Source organism: Pantherophis guttatus, chromosome 2, assembly GCF_059756535.1.
Source record: "Pantherophis guttatus breed Tessera chromosome 2, ASM5975653v1, whole genome shotgun sequence".
Lineage (NCBI taxonomy): Eukaryota > Metazoa > Chordata > Lepidosauria > Squamata > Colubridae > Pantherophis > Pantherophis guttatus.
The window spans coordinates 198,245,875-198,251,850 of NC_142064.1; positions in this window are offsets into that span (position 1 = coordinate 198,245,875).

A 5,976-nucleotide genomic window follows, 5' to 3' on the forward strand; every position below is an offset into this window, starting at 1 on the left:
CTCCACGCTGACTCCATCCACCCACCTCATTCTCTGTCGTCCCCTTCCTCTTTTACCCTCAATCTTACCCAACATCAGGCTCTTCTCCAGTGAGTCCTTCCTTCTCATTAGGTAGCCAAAGTATTTGAATGAAACTCAGTATATAATAATGATAATAAATAAAAATTCTTATTTTATTGTGATAGAGCTTCTTTAAATAGAAGACTTTAAGTTAATATCAGGCTCCTGCAAGAAAATATATCTCTTAAACAGTTTTATAGCAGTAAAATGTGTAGCTGTTTTGATAATTGTTTGGCTTATTGTCATCAATTACTAGCTCAAGCAACAATTCACTCTTGTTTCAAATTATATAGGAGAGGAAGGTGAACAAATGGAAATTAGAAAGGCAATATTGTTGCTCTTTTCATTACACAGTGGTTAGATGAATATATTGCCTTCATATTACTTACCTGACAAGTCACATTAAAACATCTGTAGTGTGTCTATCATAGTCTTTGACTTGTATAATTGGGACTCATATTTTCAAAAACGAAAGAAATAAAAAGTGAGCTGTGCTTCAAACCAATTCAAAAGTGTTGCTTTTTTCCTCCAAGAAAAGAAGATAACCTCTAAACCTCTAAGAGCAACTTCTCGTCTAACAAATTGATTTATTCAATAGCAAAATAATCATTGTGTAACAGTGCTAAAGTAAATACTGTAATTTCATATTTTCAAACAGATTTACTATATTTTAGTTATTATAACTGTTCTGTATCATGTCCATTTTGCCCAGGAGTTAAAACAGAAAAATGGTTTACCTTAAAACATAACCAATTACCATAATTCACGGCCAGAAGGTGGTTTTAACAAGAACCGTCTAATTTATGGTTCATATTCCTATTACTAAATGGGAAATCCAGATATGTGTGCTTTAACCCGCTTTTACTATCAATGGATAAAATATATCTAACCTTCTCTTCAACAGCCACCCAAAAATAGGTTAGAATAAGACGGATGCTCTGCTGTTAGTAGCTTAAGACTTGTGGCACTGACACTGCTGTCAGAAGAAAATAGAGGTAGCTTTGGGATAAACTGTGGTGTTCTTGGTGTTCTCTGAGCTCGGTTGCTTGATTGCAGATGTAGGTAACATCAGTGCTAGTGAATGTGGCCAGTACCTTATATTCAGTATACACCCCCACTAATATCTGCTACCAAACAAAGTCAGAGAGCATTAAGGACTCCATTGGAGTTTAAATATATTTCCAACTCTCTTTACCAGCAGCTTCAAGTAGGCAATTTTTGCCTGCCGACTCTTCCATATTTATGGACTGCAGTGTGTTGGTGTTACAGAGGACAAGAAACCTGTATGATCCAGAAATGTTTCGACTTCTGAATGGGACTCTAGAGCTCAAGGACAGCTATATTGTCATTACTATTTATTTCTTGCAGTTTACTTTAGAATAGTTCAAGTTTCACTCAGTCTGCATGGTTTCACTTACATACATGGAACATATAGAAGGCACAATTTCTTCTATCACAAATGAAATTAACAATATTATGCTCTTTAAAGATCAGTTCAGCTTAAGAATGTGCATCTCACTTTTAGTTTATAAATGGTGTGCTTTGGTCATCTAAATTGAACCAGATATGCACCTATGGGCATTGATCTGGGAAACTGCCAAATTAGGAAATTTAGGATTCAGTGTCATCGGGAAAAGATATTTTTAATACAGTTGCTTTATTTTGCAAGGGAAAAATATAAATTCTTTTTGTTGTGGGTTTTTTTTTTTTGCCACCTATAAAGAGAAAAGCAACCATACAAAGACATTATCTTCTTTCCTACATGATGGACTAAACTACAGTAAAGTGTGTGAGTTTGATCAGAAAACAAAAAATATTCTCTCCTGAAAAGAACATGTGCTAAAGTATCAACTAAGCATATAACCCAGAGAGGCTGTATTTGGTGTTATCCTCTTAAATAATATCTGCTGTATGAAAAATCACAAAAGACACTGAATTGCACCTACTTTTTCTTTCTTTCTTTTGCACACACAACTAACTCCTCTTCCCCAAATTTGTATGTAGTAAGCAGGGCTGTTGAAAACTGAACTGTTACCATTGTTCCACAGTTGCTATTTTTCCCCTGACACAGCCAAAAATCAAATAATTTTCTTGGGCCTTTTAATCTCATGGAACAGTGGAATATTCCAAGAAAAAGTAGCTGTTATGGTGGAATATTCCATAAGAAAGAAAGCCAGTTTCCCACAACTGAATCTTTTTTTTTTTTTTTTTGGAGATCATAAATGATCCCTCTGTGATATTTCAGCAAAATAAACAGTTTAAGATCATAGATGCATTCTAGCAAAGTGCTCAGTGTTGATTTTTATCTTCTTTCTGGGAATCTGATATATAATTACTTCAGCTTCATTCATGTCCCAAAGTTTTATTCAGAATAATTCTCTTAAGGATAAGTGGGAATCAGTTCAATATCTCTCTTTTATGTTGACATAACCGTAATTGTTTCCATATGACTTGATTTCTGAGAAAAACACATAGAGAATACATTATCTTCCCAAGTTTTAATTAGAGTCAGTCAGAACCAGTAATTACTCATCAGAATTCTAGGCATTTAAATGGTATTTATTCTTTTCTAATCTATTCATATTTGGTACAAATTTAAAATATGTTGTGAGAAACAGTGATGTAATTTATTTGTCTCGTACTGGAACTAAATGAAAGGTTGCTTTCCTTATCTTTTGGGATTATGAAACTAACATACAGATGAAGCTTTAAAAACGTCCTTTTGGGGAAGCTGAATAAAAATCATAGTTATTGGTGAAAGGCTACACTATAGTCTAGGAAATAAAGACAGGCATCATATTCTACTGCCTGTGTGATATAGAGTGGAGGCTGGACAGGATATCTTCCACCCAACCACTTGACTTATTTACAACAAACAGTATAATACTCTTTTCTGAGTCACTGAAGTTGTTTCTGAAGTTCGTAAGCAAGTTCCTCTACAAAGACTCAGAGCAGGGATGGGTGGGTGATACTTTTCTAGATAAATTCAGAAGCTCTTTTTAAACTTCTTTGTCTCATCCCAGTATCTGTACTGCTGAGACAAAGTTTGGCTCAAGGTGAAAGTCGGGTGCTGCTATTTCTGCTTTAATCCCTGTAGGAGAACTCATTTTTCTTGCTGGGAGGAAGAACCGTTGGCAGAGAATCTAGAAAAGGGTTCTGTGATGATTCTAGCCAGGGGAATAGCCAGGTTCCAGACTGTTTAAAGTTGGGGTGTCAAACTCAAGGCCTGAGAGCCAGATTCGGTCCATGGGGTGCTTAGATCCAGCCCTCAGGGCTGCCCTGAAAACAGCAAAGGACCAGCCCACAGTGCCTCTGCCAGCAAAAACAGAGCTTGGGAGGACTGCATGTGGCCCTTCTGAGCTCCGTTTTCACTGGCAGAGAGTTGCAGGAGGCTGTTGCAGCCAAAAACGGAGCTTGGGAGCCTATTTCGCTGTCAGATACTCAGGCTGCCACAGGCACCCCTGACATGAGTGACACGAGCTGGCCAACCCATCCTGGACCCCTGAGGTCAAACACAACACTGATGAGGACTTTAATGAAATTGAGTTTGACACCCCTGGTTTAAAGGCTGTTCTATAGTGAGGGCAGTAACAGAAGCAGATATATAATGCTGCTACTATGGGAACTCTCTTCCACCTTTCCCTCTATAAGAGAATGCTACTTAAGAATGCCTACTAAATATAATGATTTGAAACCTTTACTGCTATACAGGGAACTAATGTTTTGAATAGAACATTAAGTCATGAATAGCAAAAGTATAATCTTTTTAGAACATTTTCTTTTCTTTTGCTTTCTGGGTGCCAAACAAAATGCTTTGGAAAGCATGAATCATTATATTTCATCTGCAGTTCTAGGTTCCAGGAAAGTACAAGTTTCCTCTTTCAGTTGTTCCATTTTATGCATGCATTTTCATAGAGCCTTGGCAGTGAAAGGAGGAGGTGGGTTTTTCATTATGATAAGTTGCTAAATAACCTGCAGATAAAGAACCTGTAATTATTTTATTATTCTTTCATGTGTTATAGGAGTGATTCCTGGCATTACAAGTAGATGACAGATCTCAGTCTTAATAAAATCCCCACACATACTCAGATTTCAGGGCCTTTCTGTGTGCAGTCTACAATTCAAAACAGATAATTAAACCCTGAGTGTTCTTTGGAAGGACAGATACTCAGATACTTTGGCCAAAGAGAGGACTCATTAGAAAAGACCCGGATGTTGGGTAATATTGAAGGCAAAATAAGAATGGGATGGCAGAGGACGAGATGGTTAGTGTCACCAAAACAGTGAACGTGAGTTTTGGCAAATTCTAGGAGAGAGTGGAGGGTAGGAGGGCCTGGCGTGCTGTGGTCCATGAGGTTGGAAAAAGTCAGACACAACTTAGTGATAGGAAAACAATGGAAAAAACACATAGATCTTTGAAAATACGGTAATGAGACAAATATGTTGTGTGTGGGATGGTCTAATTTATCTAACATCTATGTAAGCAAAGTTGTCACTGGATGTTAAATGTGTACATTCATTGTGAAACAATCTTCTGTTTATTTAAAGCAATTCAATAGAAATCAATAAATTGGTCTTTGGGGAAATTTGCAACAAGATTCTCAAGATGTATGTTTTTTTTAAAAAAATGTGTTACAGATGTTCAAATTGTCAGGCGTCCCAGCACTGACACAAATATTCAAATGGCTACAAATGTTCTCCTTTATTGGTAAACATGTTCAGTTATTATATTTATTTTTTCTTGAAATGCTTCCCATATCATGGTTTGAGCTGTCTTTGATATGAAAAGCAATACACAAATTAACTGAATAAGTATCTAAATAAAATAAATAAAATAAATAAATATTTCTTAACCTTTATTATTTTAAATTGATAAAAGTTACATTAAAGAAGGTCATAGGAAATAATGACTGGCCATGCAGAGAGAGAGAGAATGAAGCAGAATGCAGAATATTATTTTAATAAATAATGATTTGGTATTATTTGAAATCTCCCAACACATAGATTATTAAACAAATCAACCCAGAGTTCTCATCTGAGGCCCAAATTATCCTACTTCTGATACATTAGAATAGAGTTGGAAGGGATGGCCTTTAGGCCATCTAGTCCAGTGGTGGGCTTCAAAAAATTTTGCTACCAATTCTGTGGGTGTGGCTTGGTGGGCGTGGCAGGGGAAGGATATTGTAAAATCTCCATTCCCTCCCCACTCCAGGGGAAGGATACTGTAAAATCTCCATTCCCTCCCCACTCCAGGGGAAGGTTACTGCAAAATTCCCATTTCCTCCCAATCAGCTGGGACTTGGGAGGCAGAGAATAGATGGGGGTAGGGCCAGTCAGAATTTTTACTACCAGTTCTTGGAACTACGCAAAATTTCCACTACCGGTTCTCCAGAACTAGTCAGAACCTGCTGAAACCCACCTCTGATTTAGTCCAACCCTCTGCTCAAGCCGGAGATCCTATACCAGGGGTGTCAAACTTGATTTCATTGAAGGCCGTATCAGGGTTGGGTTTGACCTCAGGGGGCGGCCTGAGTAGGCATGGCCAGCTCGACGTCTCTTGTGTCGGGGACACCTGTGGTGGTCCGAGCGCTCTGCCAGTGAAAATGGAGCTCAGGAGCCACCATGTGCGGCTCTCCCAAGCTCCATTTTCGCTGGCAGACAGTTGCAGAAGGCCGTCACAGCCAAAAACGGTGCTCGGGAGAGCCATATGTGGCCCTCCAGAGCTCTGTTTTCGCTGGCAGAGGCACCACGGGCCGGTCCTTCGCTGTTTCCAGGGCAGTCCCACAGGCCAGATCTAAGGGCCTTGAGTTTGACATCCCTGTCCTATACTATTTCAGACAAGTGGCTGTCCAATCTGTTCTTAAAGACCTCCATTGATGAAGTACCTACAACTTCTGAAGGCAAGCTGTTCCGCTG